Genomic DNA, 17,085 nt, shown 5'->3' with positions numbered 1-17,085 from the left:
TACCCAATGCTTAATTAGGTAAAGAGCTTCTTATTTCCTCTCTCCTGCCCCTTTTCTTCTCCATCCCCTCGCAAAGCAGCCACAAAAATTAAAGCTATTTAAAGATATATGAATCAGCATATTGCCTATATCTAATTTATCTTTGTGCAATGCACACATTCATGATTTCTCAAAGGCATATGACTCTCCAGAAATCTTTAAATATGTAAATAATATTATAAAGCCCCTTAGTGAATAGCAGATGCAATACATTATTCTAGGTGTCTTGAGTAATGTGAAGAAAAGATCAAATTCCCTGCTGTACTGCCTGTGTCACATGTTACATTAATAAACATCAGTCCGTTTGCAAGAATAGTATGTTATCTGAATTTAATGAACTTCTGAACTGAATGGAATGCATCTAATTGACAAACTGTCATCAAAGAGAACAGAAGACACTACAAAGTCCAAAGGGAAAGAAGAAACAAGTGGGGAGAAAAAAAAAAGCATGACGAACTGTGAGACGGTGGGATCAAAATCATTGGAAGGCATCTCCGTGTGAATGTGAGCCTGTGCCGTAACCTGCACACGTGTGGATGCCTTGTGGTCTTCCCATGTGAGACACCTTGGATCTGATTGAAGGGCCTTGTGGTGTCTGGCATTTACAGCTTTGTATTTCCCTTAATTGCATATCCAGACTCAAGAAAGGGATGGGGGAGTGTCACATAAAAGATAATTCACAGCAAAGATCTCAAGCTGTTAGGTAAATGAAGTGTTTCCACAGGAGGGTTTATTTTTGCCTTCAAAATCTCCTGGTACCTGATAAAAGATAAATTAAGATTAAAGATAAAACTCTTTCAAACAAGTTTTTACTTTTCTTTTCTCCACTCCCCATTTTGTCATATTGAGTGTCAAGTACATTGCTGCTTAAAACTCCAACAGGTAGAGTGGCTACTAAATTCAGTATGTACATATATGACATATATTATGCATATTTTCAGAATACATACTATGTTACCGCTTTCTGACCCAATGAGAAAAGCTGTAGTAAGGACTTTTTCAGGACTGTAATTGGGCAAATGACCTTGTAAGGCAGTGGTCTCCAACCTTTTTGGCACCAATGACCACTTTTCTGAAAGACAGTTTTTCCACGATCCTGGGATTGGGGGGTAGGGGATGGCTTCAGTATGAAACTCTTCCACCTCAGATTATGAGGCATTAGATTCTCATAAGGAGTTCGCAAACTAGGTCCCTTACATGCGCAGTTCACAGTAAGGTTTGCACCCCTACGAGAATCTAATGCCACCACCATTGATCTGACAGGAGGCGGAGCTCAAGCTGTAATCCTGACTCACCTGCTAGGAACAGGCCAAGGACCACTGTCAGTCCATAGCCTGGGGCCTGGGGATACCTGGTGTAGAATTTATACTGTTAAATGTTACTTGACACGCACACTAAAACTATTACAAACCACATATTGTCAGTTGTCATAATCGGACAGAGCTGCAGTGAGGGTAGAGCAACATTTTGGTTTTAAGTACCAACTCACCTCTAAGCCTTTTCAGATCTTTGAGCCAAAAGTGATTGTCCTCTTTCTGAAATCCTATTACCATTTATTGTATATCTGTAATGAAAGTTTTAGTCTTTTCGGCCGGGCGCGGTGGCTCACGCCTGTAATCCCAGCACTTTGGGAGGCCGAGGCGGGCGGATCACAAGGTCAGGAGATCGAGACCACGGTGAAACCCCGTCTCTACTAAAAATACAAAAAATTAGCCGGGCGCGGTTGTGGGCGCCTGTAGTCCCAGATACTCGGGAGGCTGAGGCAGGAGAATGGCGTGAACCCGGGAGGCGGAGCTTGCAGTGAGCCGAGATCGCGCCACTGCACTCCAGCCTGGGCGACAGAGCAAGACTCTGTCTCAAAAAAAAAAAAAAAAAAAAAAAAAAGTTTTAGTCTTTTCCTTCATATTAATGTTATTCATTGATTTGGCTTAGCACCCCTCTTAGAGAGAAAGCTCTGTGAAGATGTGTTTCGTACTGATTCATTTGGTATGCTGCTAAATGCATAAAACTTAGAAGATATTCCATAGCCTTGTTTGAATAAATTAAGTTACACATGGTGTTTCAAGTTTACCTCTTCCTTTGACTACCAAAAGACTTCTCATTTTATTAACACAACTGTGAAGTTCAAGTCTTGTGTATTCTAACACTTTGACTCGCTCAGTGGCCTGATACAAACTGTTTTTAAAAATTATAGTTACCCTTAGCATTTTCCTGAATATTGTCTTTAGCTATGGGTGGGGAAGATGGATGTGTGTGTGTGTGTGTGTGTGTATGTGTGTGTGTGTGTGTGTCTGTGTGTCTTTGTGTGTGTGTGTATGTGTGTGAGACAGAAGAGACACGTGGACCCATTGCCACAATCTCCTAATTATGTGAAGCAAAAATATTTAAATAATTTTGAGGTTGTCCATATCTTCTGTACTATATTCTGTGTTACTGATTTTTTTGGATCAAATAGTGGTTTTTCATGAGCTAGGTATGAAAAGATTACCAGGGACTAAAATTAGGGGAAACGAGGAGTAACTTAAGAGTGTAGTCAGTTTGTTTTTCTACTGGTGCTACTGGCATTGAAAGCAAGAGAGTTCCTCCCTGTGTGGGAATGACCTGTACACGGCAGGACCTGAGCGCGCCAGGTCTCCAGCCTTTACACTTTGATAGCGTCTTCCCCACACACCCGGTGCAGTACACCCCTAGAGGGATCCATTTCTTCAGTGAGCACATCTTTGGAGAGCCACTGTCTAGATTTGTAGTGCACAAAAATGGAGTGTGATTACGGGTCTTCTGAGGATGGTGTGTTGTTTTATCTTTTCTCTTGCTCTATTCAAATTCAAATTTTGCAGCCATTACTCCCGGTTAGACTTATCATTATAATGAAATTGAATGTTGGTAAATATTTTTGTGAAGTATGTGCCCTTTTTCTATGTTGAATGGACTACAGGCATTCAGTACTCCATAACACCCAAAATATCGTTAATTTCCAGAAAATATAAATTTGTCACAAAATCTAAAAACTGAAATATTAGGAAAAAGGAAAGAATAGTGTCCATAAATCACTTTGTTTAACATAGTTTCTACGTGTTTGTCTGAGTAGTTGTTTTATTAGAAAATTGTAATTTCCTCTCTAAACATAGCTAACATTCCTTCTGTTTTTTTTTTTTTTTTTTTTTTTTTTTTTTTCTTGAGACCAAGTTTTGCTCTTGTTGCCCAGGCTGAAGTGCAATGGTGCAATCTCGGCTCACTGCAACCTCTGCCTTCCGGTTTCAAGCAATTCTCCTGCCTCAGCCTCCGAGGACCTGGGATTACAGGCGCCCGCCACCACGCCTGGCTAATTTTTTAGTAGAGATGGGGTTTCACCATGTTGGACAAGCTGGTCTCAAACTCCTGACCTCGTGATCTGCCTGCCTTGGCCTCCCAAAATGTTGGGATTACAGGCGTGAGCCACCTAGCCCGCCCAGCTAACGTACTCTTTTGTTCCTCAATACAATTTTAAAAGCACATGTCTTGAGACCAACTTGTCCTTTCCTTTGTAACATCAATCAGTTTTCTTAAAGAAGTGAGGAACCATAGATTTTGCATTTTAGGAAAATTTTGCATTTAGTGTATAATTTTATCTTAGCCTGTGCCTTATGTGGCAGGATATGATCCATCCTATAATTCTGCAATTAGTGTTTTACTCAGAAATGCAGTCATTTACATTTATCCCTTTGACATTTCGTCACTCTTATTCATTTATCCAGTCATTCAATTTCAGAATACTAACTTTGCTAGATACTAATATCAAGGACTGGCCAATTCATTCATGAGTAGATGAATAACATAAGTGTCCTGACTCAAGGAGCTTGTAAACTAAGAATTGTAATGTTATAAACTATTTATATTTCTCTAGTATTTTACAACTTAACAAGTAAAATTGTGTGGTTCTATTTGTAGTCAAGAGACCTCAGAAACTCTTCAGTCTTCACCATTTCCTAACTTATGACTTGATCTTTCTAGCTAGTGACGCTCTACGGTATTACATTTATTATGTCATCCTTAACGGTGTGGAAGGTGAAGGGCCAGAAAGATTCACACAGACTTGTCTTTGTTCACAGGAGTAGACCCATGCCTCTAGATTTAAAAGGTTCATCAAGGCAGTATAACTTAGTAGAAAGAATAAGAAACTGTAAGTCTGGGGTGGGATCTGGCCTCAGGAATTCTCTGGCTATGCAAAGTTAGGTAAGATGCTTAATTTTAAACACCGTATATCCTTCTTTGGGAAATAAAATATACCTTATGGATTTCTTTATATCAATTATTTTTCAACAGAGAAGAAGGAAAGGGAAATGCTTGCATGGGGCCATCATTTATATCATTTATTCAACAGTCACTCATCAAATACTTTTTGAATGCTTACCGGTGCCAATCACTTGTCCACACACTGGGAGTCAGCAGTAAACACAATCATAAAAATTCCTGCCTTCTGGGTGCTTACATTTCTAGTTGTGTTAAACTGCAGAGAGGAAGAGAATTTCAAAGGTAATAGTACCTAATACCATCTGAAATCCTAAAACTTCTGCCTTACTGTCTTCCACCTACCCATCCCCATTGGGGAAACCTTAGGTTAGAGGAAGCCACTGTATAGTGGCTATATAATAGTGTTTTATTTTATATCGTTTATCACTGTTTTCTGCACAGAGTAAAACAGTGATAAAAAATTATCACTTTCTTAAGATTTTGACGTTGCTGTACAATTCTCATTTGTGAACAAAAACTTTGCTCTGATTACACAGGATTCATTTAAAATCCATGGAATCTTTTGAAACTGAATTAGAAGTCATCAAGACATGTTCATTTTATCAACAAGTGAAATAGTCTCAGGCATAAGGTGGAAGGATGTGAGTCCTAAAATCTTTGGTAGGAGTTGGCTGGGCACAGTGGCTCACGCCTGTAATCCCAGCACTTTGGGAGGCTGAAGCAGGCGGATCATGAGGTCAGGAGATTGACACCATCCTGGCTAACATGTGAAACCCCGTCTCTACTAAAAATACAAAAAATTAGCCGGGCGTGGTGGCGGGCGCCTGTAGTCCCAGCTACTCGGGAGGCTGAGGCAGGGGAATGGCGGGAACCCGGGAGGCGGAGCTTGCAGTGAGCCGAGATGGCGCCACTGCACTCCAGCCTGGGCGACAGAGAGAGACTCTGTCTCAAAAAAAATAAAAAATAAATAAATAAATAAAAGGTCTTTGGTAGGAGTTTTACATAGATTCCCTTTTGACACCTCCCACCCCAGCAACTCCGTACCGTAGTTATTAGTAAGCACATCTTCCAGATGTGGGAACTGTGGCTTAGAAATGCTATGGAGCCACTTAGTAGAAGAGCTGAAATTAGAGCTTAGGATCCTCAACCTCACCATCTAGTGTGCTAATCTTTTGTGTGTTTGTTTTTCCTCCTGGGACAGATATCATTTGCGACCTGTTGCCTGAGACTGATTTAGTCCACTGTGTTAACGGGAAAGTTTTCATAGTTTTTTTTTTTCTTCCGTATTGTTTTTAATGGCAATGTAAAACATGTGAATCTGAAAAGAGAGGTTCTGAGAAATTTGTGCAGCTCCTTTTTCCAAATAAAAGATAGATTTCTCTTGATGAAGCCTTGATGGTTGGAAATTAAGACAAGAACTGAAAGCAAAACAGCCTACTCAAGGTTAGGCAGTGACTCGAGTCATTCCATGCACTTCAACAATATTTAGGATGACCCTATGTAAACTCACATTATCACTTAAAAGCCAGTATAAAAATACCACCCATCTGCCGTGCTAGTCCTGCTGTTGCTTGCCACATTTCTCTGACAAGCTGTTACCTCAGTATATAGAGAGAGTATACATTTTGGAATCCGGAGTTTAAGTTTGAAAAAAAAAAAAAAATGGTATCTGGTACATATGGACTAGATTCTGTTCTTCCAAATGTAGATTTGTAACCTCATTTATTCTTAAAGATGATGTGTTAAATTAGCTTTTTTTTCTTGACTCTGAAGATTGAAGCTCTTATAATTTTATGCCTGGACATGAACAATGTACAATAGGAAATCATTTAGTTTACACTCGCCATATGATATGCAAAGTGGGTGTTGGGAGGTGTTTATATCAAACACCATCACGAAGTTCTAAACTGCTCTCTGGAAGCTATGTAACTTTTCAGGTATTAAATATTTGGAAGATTTGTAGGTGCAGTATGTATAATTGCTTCCATACAAGTAATTCTTTAGTGCCAAAAAACTCTAATTCCATAATTTCCAGTGGCATTGTAACAGCCGAGATGTAATCTTCCTTCTTAATAGGTATTTGAGCAGAAGAGGCAAGATTGGAAGTTAGATCCTCAGGCTTCTCTGACGCATCAATCTGCGGATAAAGCCTTTAGCTAGGAATTACAATCTGGCACAGACATGTAATATCACTGAGTCATTTGCTGCTTTTCCATGGGACAATTACTTATTCTTTTTCTGCAGATTTCCTAGGAAATACCTCCAAAGTAAAAAATATCAGGAGCAGCAGTATGTGATCCTCCTTGCTACTTATTGTTCATACTCTTTATTGCTTCTCAGCTTTTTGGCTAAGATCAAGTGTATTGTTTATACTGTCTCCAGGATTTTCCTGGAAATCCTTTTTGGTGAATATAACCTTGTACATTACTTGAAAATGGGCATTTTAATAATTTTTTCACTCCACTAGTATTTATTGAATGATCATTATTTGTAAGCTCTTAGGAGACCTGTCAAAGACAAGCATGAGCTCATCAAAATCTTAAACTTGTATATAAACTAGTAAAGAAGGAGCACATGAACATATAATTTTCTGAAAATTGAGAAGGGAAGTGAGTGGGGAGCCTTTTGAGGCTGGACAGAAACAAGAGGACCATGACACTGAAGAGGACATTTTTAATTTCATGTTCACCCCGAGATTGGTAATCGAGAGTCTTATTTACTCAGAGCAAGCCGCATAAATCAAAACCATGATGAGATACCATCTCACACCAACTATAATGGCGATCATTAAAAAGTCAGGAAACAACAGGTGCTGGAGAGGATGTGGAGAAATGGGAACACTTTTACACTGTGGGTGGGAGTTCAACCATTGTGGAAGACAGTGTGGCGATTCCTCAAGGATCTAGAACTGGAAATGCCATTTGACCCAGTCATCCCATTACTGGGTATATACCCAAAGGATTATAAATCATGCTGCTATAAAGACACATGTACATGTATGTTTATTACAGCACTATTCACAATAACAAAGACTTGGAACCAACCCAAATGTCCATCAATGATAGACTGGATTAGGAAAATGTGGCACATATACACCATGGAATACTATGCAGCCATAAAAAAGGATGAGTTTGTGTCCTTTGTGGGGACATGGATGAAGCTGGAAACCATCATTCTGAGCAAACTATCGCAAGGACAGAAAACCAAATACCGCATGTTCTCACTCATAGGTGGGAACTGAACAATGAGAACACATGGACACAGGGTAGGGAGCATCACACACCAGGGCCTATTGGGGGGTGGGGAAAGGGGGGAGGGATAGCATTAGGAGAAATACCTAACGTAAATGATGAGTTAATGGGTGCAGCACACCAACATGGCACATGTATACATATGCAACAAACCTGCACCTTGTGCACATATACCCTGGAACATAAAGTATAATAATAAAAATAAATAAATAAAATTTCAAAAGTCACACTATTAAAGTTAAAAGCCATACCCTGAATCTTCCAGTCAAAATTCCTTGTTTACAGATGGGAGAAAGAGTGAGGAAGGGTTTCGCCAATGGTCACATAGATGTCAAATATCATTTACTGAGAAAATCAGCATGAGAACTCAGGTTTCTTTTTTTTTTTTTTTTTTTTTTAATCACTCCAGCCAATAATGCTTCCATCCTTTTAGTTCTGTTATTTGTCTTCTCCACTGTTACTCAAGGCTATCTCAGGCCAGCAGCAGAGGTTTGAAGTCTTTTCAGAAGAGAGCATTTTTGAGACCGGGACCTCATGTTGAACTAAACTCACCTCCACGTTGGCACGCACGTTACTTCCTCTTCCACTGTATAATTTTGCCATTGGATTAAACTCATGTGGTTGGTGCTAAGGCTTTGACCACAGGCACATTTGAACATTATGCTTATTTTTGGATACAACCTCCTTTGCCTCCCAGCTGAAAAGTTGGAAGGATGAAGGGAACAAAATCAAGTCAAGGGATTCCAAATGGTCACATCTTATGACCACAGGCTTTATATGACGATGATTAATGTGTCCTCGTTGCCATCCTAAGACTTGCATCATTTGCTTCCATTGTCTTTCTGGCTTCGTCTCTGTTGCTGCTTCTTGGCAGTTATAGGTTTCCAACCCAACAGGGCAATTTCAGTTTCCCCCTCATTTTCTACATAAATTGTCCTTTCTCCACATATTTGTTTATGCAGTTTAACTCCTGCCAGATTCTTCTCTCTACCTTCTGAAATCTTTCCAGTTTTGAAAGTCTTAGATCAAGTACTACGCAGCTGAAAATGGCTCTGCCTCTTTTATGGCATTTAATATCTACCTTGGATTATAGTTATTGTGCCAACCATAGATACTAAAACTTTGAAAAGAATAAAAGTTTGAATTCCTACGTCCTGTCCCCATAGGACCTAGTGTTGCCTCTTTCAATTAACAAATGTGTAAGGAATAAATTATTTTGGCATATTATCCCTTGTCTTTTAAAAGTTTCACAGAAGTCCCTTTGCACTCAAGTTAAAGGCTATAAAAATTTAACATCTAGTTGTGTTGGCAGAGTTGTCCACATTTACTTCAGTTTATCAAACTTCAATATATATTTAAATTGAAAGCTATCAGCCATTTTTTTCTATGCAAATCACAAAACCCGTTTATCAATGCCTTCCCCTCCCCCTTTCCCTTACTACATCTATAGGAAGATTACATCCTGACATGATAAAAGGAGACAAGCTTTTGTTAATGTTAAGCGTCTGCTCCATGGCCCCCTTTGCCCAGAAACTCATGAATTCTGATAATCAAGGGGTAGTTGCCTTTGTTATTTTTTTTAAGTTTGTACTTAATTCTTTGTTCTTCCTTGTTTGCATTTTGAGATGTAATGGTAGAGCAGTTCACCCATTCTCTCCTGAAAACAATGAGTCTGTTTCAGACAAATTACCGTAATAGGCCCCCACCCTCAGTGGAGGTGCAGGAGACTCTAGGCCTGGAATGGGTGTAAGACCAGAAGTTGCATTTGAATATAATATTGACCTATTAGTTAGCCAGAAATGAGAGCTCTAAACATGCTCTTTTTGTGTCATGTACTGCCTTTGTGGAACATCTACTTATAAAGAAAATAAGTATTCTTCAGTGGTTGCCAGTAAAGCTGCCACAGAAGGGCAAAAAGACATGTAGCAATCATTGTTTAAATAGAAGTGCTTGGAAATTTCCCATTAATCTTCATGTTTGCATTTTGAATGCTTTCTCGCTCACACTTTAGGTATCAAACTGAACAAGTCTGAACTGACTGTGTAAGAATTTAAGCAAGAACTGGGAGGGGCAGAAATGAGGAAGCTATTTGCATTCCTGGAAGACAAAACTCACATTTATAATCTTTCTTGATACTAAGGCAGTTTGTTTCCCAAATGCTATTTATGGTGAGCTTTTTGTCTTCAAATGTTTGTTATAAAACTTTTCTTTTTTTTTTTAATCATCCATTGTAGAAGTTCATGAAGGAAAGTGAAAGTGCACCCATCCCCCCCGTTCATTTTCCAGAGCTTACCCTGTTTGGCACATTATCTTGTTGGCTCATGTTTTACTTGGTTTTGTTTATGCAACTTTTTCTTATTAATGTGTTGTTGTTGTTGGATGGAGATAGGAAGGGTTAAAGGACCTGAGTAGAAATGCTATTTATCTTTACCCCTTCCTCACTTTCAGTGCGTGTATGTTGATGGAGGGGGTGGTGGGGATAGAGGGTGATTTTACCTACACCATTTTTGTTTCTGTTTGCTGCTACCAACTTGCTTCTTAACCCTGGGCGGAGGCTGCCCTGCAGGTAGGAGCAGAATAAGCTGTCTGTGCCCTTCCTCTTCCTATACCTTTGAAGATTGGTGCCTTTCACTGCTCTCTAATCCCTTGTTCTTTCCATAAGCTCATTCCCTTCTCTCCACTGCTTTGACAACACCTGTTAGAGATGCTCCTGGAGCTGCTGCCAAGGCAATAGCATGTTTTCTCTTTTAAAGGTCTGGATCCTGGGAGGAGAGGAACTGGAGCAATTGAGTCAATGTAATATATGAATCACTTTATGTTTTACTACCTAAAATTTAGTTTCTGACTTCCATATCCGAGGAAAGAATGTGGTGTTTTTTGTTTAAATTTTTTTTTTTTTCTGTTTCCATTCAGCGCTCATTTACTGAGAATCCCCAAACTATATTAAATCCCATTTGGGACATTAATGTGGATGCAACATGGTCTGTCTGTTCAAGTAGAGAGAAAAAAACATATAAATAACTTTCTTATCACTGGTTAGTACACTTTGAGGGAGTACATATTAAATAACCTGTGAAAGTTCAAGTAAAATAAAGCTTATTTCTAGTCACGAGAAATTAAATGTGAGCTGGGCAGATTCTTAGTAGAGAAGTACCGTCTTTTTTTTTTTTTTTTCTTAAACTCTGAGGGCCCTGTGAGCTTGGTCAATTTACATCATCTCTTGAATGACATAGGGCCCTATATGTGGAAACAAACAACAACAACAACAACAACAACAAGAACCACTGTCGAGTCGTAGCAAAGAAAAATTCATCCACATCAATATTAGGATACATTATTAAATATTTATAAAACTCTTTGACAGTGTACAGCCTCTCTTATTAATCAATGTAGCACTTTCTCAATCCTTCCCCATTTTAATTAGTACCAACATCAATAATAATTAGGCTCGTGCTTTTGTCTCTCTGAGACTTTTGAAACATCATGGGTGGCGGGCATTTTCAGGATTCAGATATCAGCTAAGAGTTCATTTCGCCAGTAGATTAAGACCATTCTTCCTCTCCCTGAGGCTACAATTCTGGATACTGTAGCTCTTCCTGCTCCTCCAGACATAGAGAAAATGGACCAAGTTCTTCTTCCCCATTTTGAGTCATGATGTGAAAACTTAGCTTGTCCAGCGAAACTGGAGGGAGGAGAGGTGGGACTTATTGGAGTAACTGAAAAGAGAAAAATTGGAGTATGAGCAGTACCAATACTCAATGTCTTAAGGAAGGGTGGAGTCCCTTTCTCTCTCTCTCTCTCTCTCTCTCTAATTTTTTTTCTTTTTTTGTTTTTTCTTCAAAGAAGATTGAGTAAGATTCTGTCTCTCTAGGAGATGACTGATGAAATATGCCCCCTGGGTCATTTGCATCGTACTCCTTTGTAGTGTAGGGAAGAACATTCCGAACCCATTATAAGCACTTACTGTTGTTGGGCGTGTCATAACAAACACAACACCTTTCTGGAATACGCTGCTGAGCCCTTGGCTTTTTGCTGAATTTGCCTAAAAGCCCTTCTGCCTATTGAGTGGCCACATTCTGAACTAGTTATACTTGGTTAAGTTTTCACACAGCACACTCTGGGATACTAGGGATGCAACAATTTAAAAAAGAAAGTAGTTGGAAGCTTTATATCTCAAAAAGCTTCTACCTTTGACTTTCCTAATAACTTTTCCTCCTCCTGCTCTTCAACTCGATGTTTCCCAACTTCGTTTCTGTGAACTCTAAAAGCAAATTTTTTACCATTTTATGCCTGATTCCTCTTCTTTCTCTCTTCTCTTTTTATTCATAACAGGAATGCCTTAGCTTCCCTCCCTTCTCCAATCTGCCTGTGGTATAGAGTCACGCCTTTAAATCTTTTAGCATACCACAATGTAACTTACATAAGGAAATGTTTAATTTGGGAACCTCAATTAGTTTTGTTAACACTGCTGCACCCAAACTCTAGCTGAATTCACATAATCTCATGCTTTTAGTAAAGGTAACAAAGGAAAACTGTTATATAAGTACCTGCTTTTAAACAAACATTGGGCTGGGTTTCTTCTTTTACATTTTCTTATTTAATCTTCATAATAACCCTGCTAGATAAGGTTTACTGTCTCATTTTGCAATGTGGAATCTGAAGCCCAGAGATACTAAATACCTTGTGCGAGAGTAAGTGGCAAAGCTAAGCTTTGAACCTAGGCATCTCTGACTTCAAAGTCTATGCTCTTTCCACCTCATAGAAAGGCCATCCAGAAGATCAAGTATTGGAACCTTCAGAGGCTGTGACATATTTATTACTTCAAAGTTTATTATCACAGGACATGCATGCTGCTTTAGCAACTAGAAGTGTGTGAATGAATATGCAACTATTGTGTTGCATAAGTCCTTGGCAATATTACTTTTTAGATGCCATTCTAATCCTGGGCTGTTTGGAAAAATTGTGATTATGAGGGCATAGGAGTAATTCAGAAAATTTTTAAAGAAATTTCTCCACACAGCATTAGCCTTAGTTATGAGTATAATATAAAAGAAGAGGAGCAGCCCTGCTGGAAGGTAAATGAAAAGATGGAAGAATTGAACGCTTACATAACAGCTGTTCAGACTTGTGGTACTGATGAGAGTCATTTGTAGAGATGAAGCAGTGTGTCAAGCCAGTGTGGGCTAGGGTATACTGGGAAGGCTTCACACAGGGAGTGAAGTGGGTTGCAGTGAGCCCTGAGGTATGGCAAAATCTGGACAGGTAGCCTGGATCTTCATTTTCATTAGTTGGCTTCCTTACCTGCCCAATAAGTAGACCAAACAAACAAACCACGCATACACACAAAGGAAATAAGTAAATAAAGAATGGTGGGGCTAAGACTGTGAATAGCTCCTAGCAAATTAGAGAAAAAGCTTCAAGTATATGCCCTCTGGATGATTTATGTTTGTGTATGAAGGACAACACATCAAGGGGTGTTGGCAGTAATCTGTGCTAAGCTTAGAAGTTGGTATATCATTGTTCTAGTTCTATTTCTACTATCAAGTTGTTTTATAGCCTTAGACAAGTCATGTAACCGTTCAGGTCACAAATGTCTTTCTGGAATTACAGGGACTGAACTGGAGGAATAAAACGTTCTATTTCGACTCCAACATTTAATAATTCTAAAGTTCTTAGTGAGCTTTGGTTGCTCATTTGCATTACATAGGCATATATTAACCATTTTAATATGCATCAGAAAAGGTATGTTCTTTTTCCTCAGAAATGATGAAGCCTGACCTTGTTATAGAAAGCACCCAGCAATCATGTATTCAGAGTTCCTAATTTTTCATGTTTTCTTGTACTTTACTGCCCCTACTGCTGCAGTCCTCTCTCTTACATTGAAATTCTGTTTTAAGTTTTAGTGATTGGAATCCTCTTTTTGATTTAAGAGAAAGAATCCTAGGGGTGAAAGATTATTATACTGGAAATGAAAGATTACTAGTCTCTAAATGAGAATTGGCTTCGGGCTATAATAGATAAAAAGATAATATTTTTAAGGAAAAAAACATTAGAAAAGTGAAAATGTTTAAAAAAATATAGGTAGCATTCACCACTGTATTCTGGTGGAATCGAATTCTTCAAGATTAGATTTGTTTATTCATGGAATGATCTAGATAAAATCCTACCTCGCACATAGTGGGCGGGAGGGGCATACACTAAAATGCTGAAGTAGCTACATTGTATTCAGGTGAAGCTACATAGTGGTAAATAAAGGGCAGCCAGCCAGTACTAGATCTCAATTAAGTGTTTTCAATAGTCTACTCCGTGTCTCCACATCTTAGAAGACAGGTCATTAGCAATGAAGTTGAGAACAGATTTGAACAGAATGGGATTAATGCATCTCCAAAAATGTATTTTCTAACCCTGTGCAAAAATTATGTTTGTAAAGATTAAAACAGACAAACAACAGTTTTCTTCATTCTTTATTATATACCTTTGTACTTGGAAAAGGTAAAATTCTGCATTATGTTTTAAACAAATCATGCCAGGGTAAAGGGTAAAATCTCCATCAACATCTAAAAGTCTTTCTTGTTCAGAAAATGAAGGCTCCTCTCCTGCATTAAAGACCAATGTGGCCTTATAGATCTTTATACAGAGGGCAGAAAGTGACATTAAACAGACGCTAAAGTGTCCTCAATTATTTCCACCTGGCGGTATTCATGCTTTTGTGTAATTGCCTCCCACTGAGTGTGGGAAGGACCTATGACTGACTTCTAACCAATAGAAACAGCAAAGGTTACATGTCGTCTTTGATGACTTGTCTGTGATTGTGTTACATATGACCGTAACATTTGTTCTGTGAGGGGACTTTCACCCTTGTAGGCTTTAAAGAAACAGGCCGCCATGTTGTCAGCTACTACCTGGAGAGGTCCATGTGGTAAAGAGTGAGGGCAGCTAGTAGCTGACAAGAAACTGAAGCCATCAGTTTAGCAGCCTGCAAGGAACCGATTGTTGACAACAATCATGCAAACTTGAAAGCAGATCCTTCCCCAGTCAGTCCTCAGTTGAGACTGCCACCCCAGCCTAACTTTGCTTGTAGACAATGAGACCCTGAGGCAGAGGACCCATCTAAACCATACCTGCACTTGTGACCCACAGAAACTGTGGGATAATAAATGTATGTTGTTTTACTCTGTCAAGTTTTTATTGTTTTATAGATCGCTAATACAATTATGTTACTTTTAGAATCTAACATTTTCTTCACCTTTCGTTGTCTACATACTAGTTACTAAGTGAATGTGACTTGTTATCCCCATCCTCAAAATCATTAAGGGTATTTCATTTATATTTGATTTATTTATGGCTTTGTGAAATTCATAAATCTGCTCCTCAGTTTCTGGTATCTCTTCAAGAGAGATGCCCTCTTACTCTACTGTATATGGAAGTTGAATAAGATTGAAAGTGATAGAGAAATACCTGTTGAATCAAGTTGAATTACATGAAACAGGATTCTTTAAAAGCTGTCTTTAAATCTTCCTGTGGCTGTCCTAGAGAAGATATAGCAGAGCTTCTGCTGGGAAATGGGAGGGGGGAGGGAAGCATTCCGTGAGCTGCTCTGTCTTTTGCATACCAGTGAAATTAAGTTTGAATTTACATTAAAAGGAGTTTTGAAATTTAGGATCTATCTTACCAGACCACAATTCAGCCCAACACATGTTATGGAAGTACGACAGGAGCCCGGACTGTCCATCATCATCTAAATGGTGGATGTGTTTAAGGTACTTACATCAGTGCTGTTTCTCCCACCCACCGTAGGTCTGGGTGGTTGCCTGGGATTGTTTACTCAAAGACAGTGGCTTAACAATTTGGAAATGACAGAGGACGCTGATACTCTAAATAAAACTATAGCCCTGGAATGGCCCAAACATGGTCCCAGAGTGGTCTTGCTTCTGACTTATGTGGAAATGACCAAATCCTCAACTGCATTCTCTAGCTTTTCTTTATTCACCCAGCCAACTGGAAGACGAGTACCTATGTTGGAAATTTCCCAGAAGCAGCACTTCATACTTTCCTTATAACTCTTAACACATTGCTTTATAGTTTCTGTTCCAGTGTCAGCAAAGCCCCTCTTTGAAGACTCAGTTTCCATCGTGCTGCTCTCTTACAACACCCTTTCCTCAATTCTGAATGAATGAGCGGATGAGGATGCTTAAATGTTAGTGTAACAAACCAATCTCTTCTTCTATTGGGGGACATTACATTTAATGTAGCTTTATACAGCTCAGATTTATTTCTGTAGGTTACGCATTTTGATAATCTGTTCCTAAAACACTTCTGAATGGGTCACCAGAAAGAATATGGAGCAATCAATTCTACTGTAACCTAGCCAGGAAAATATTGACTATTTCCCGGTACCAGCGTATGTTGTATATTTCTGCCTTACTAGTGAGCAGAAAATCTGTGACGGTTTTTAGGAATTGCCTAAGGACACACAGTTCACAAATGGCAGGAAGGAGAGTAAATCCTAGTCTTTCTGACTCCAAATTTTATATTTTTTCCATTAAATGAATACAGCATACTTACATACATACATGTATAATACAAGTATTTAGCTGTGAACATTTTTGGGGCACCCTCAATGGCCCATGTGCTGTGTCAGAGCTGATGAGGGATATGTAGATGAGTAAGACCTAGATCTTGCCCTTACAGGGAAAAATAAAATTTGAATAGGTTAAATCCTAGTCTTGTGGGAAGATAGAAAAGATGTACCAAACGAAAGCCAGACCTGAATGAGTAAAGTTAGATTGTTAAGTCTGCAGATGTAGGTAGGTAACCTGAGCTTTCCAAGAACTGTCTCCTCACTTGAAGAATGGCAGTTCATAATCTCTGCTTTATAGATTGGTTGAGTGGATTGAATGAGAAAACGTAGGAAGATGCTGGCATTTAATAGGCAACCCATAATAGAGATGTTAACATGTGCTTTGGGGTGTCTTCAGAGGTATTGGGAGAGCAGTCCCTGCCTAAGAAAGAAGTAGTGCTGGGTAGAGGAAGGAATGTGGACTTGGAACTCAGTGGATCTGGTCTCCAGTCACCCAACAAGCCCTGTGACTGTGGGCCGACTACTAACTAGGTAGGCACCTTGGATTCCGCAATTGTAAAAAGGACATCATTGGAAGGCCCTCCTCATGAAGTGATTAGAACAGATGCAGATAACAGCACAGGTGTGGCTGAAAATTGTGAACATTCATGGAAAAGTTCACTTATTTTTTGGTTTTTTTTTTTTGTTTTACTCTCAAGAATATAATATGAGCCACTTAATTTATGATTCTGTCCTTTCACTTATTATTAAAATTATGATATTCCTTTTGCTACTCCTATGGACAATATAGCCAGGCAAATGAGCATTTTAGTCTTTCTCGTCGTCCCATCTCAGTTTGCCAAAGCTTTGAATACTGTGTGTGTGTGTGTGCATGTGCATGCACGCGTGCTTAGTTGCTGTTGAAAATATTTGACCACTGTGAGGAACTGGTGAATTTGCCTGTGCTCAGGAATGTGTTACATGGATGCTCTGGATAGTCACTTT

The 17,085-nt window shown here is 39.1% G+C and overlaps 1 protein-coding gene across 11 annotated transcripts in view; it reads left to right on the top strand.

The window, feature by feature from the left end:
* Nucleotides 1-17,085, top strand: part of LP (LIM domain containing preferred translocation partner in lipoma) — a 723,802-nt gene that overhangs the window by 505,272 nt on the left and 201,445 nt on the right. The gene's annotated exons all lie outside the window — the stretch shown is intronic.

The sequence above is a fragment of the Macaca nemestrina genome, chromosome 2, assembly GCF_043159975.1.
Source record: "Macaca nemestrina isolate mMacNem1 chromosome 2, mMacNem.hap1, whole genome shotgun sequence".
NCBI lineage: Eukaryota > Metazoa > Chordata > Mammalia > Primates > Cercopithecidae > Macaca > Macaca nemestrina.
This window is presented reverse-complemented; position numbering and strand designations above follow the sequence as displayed.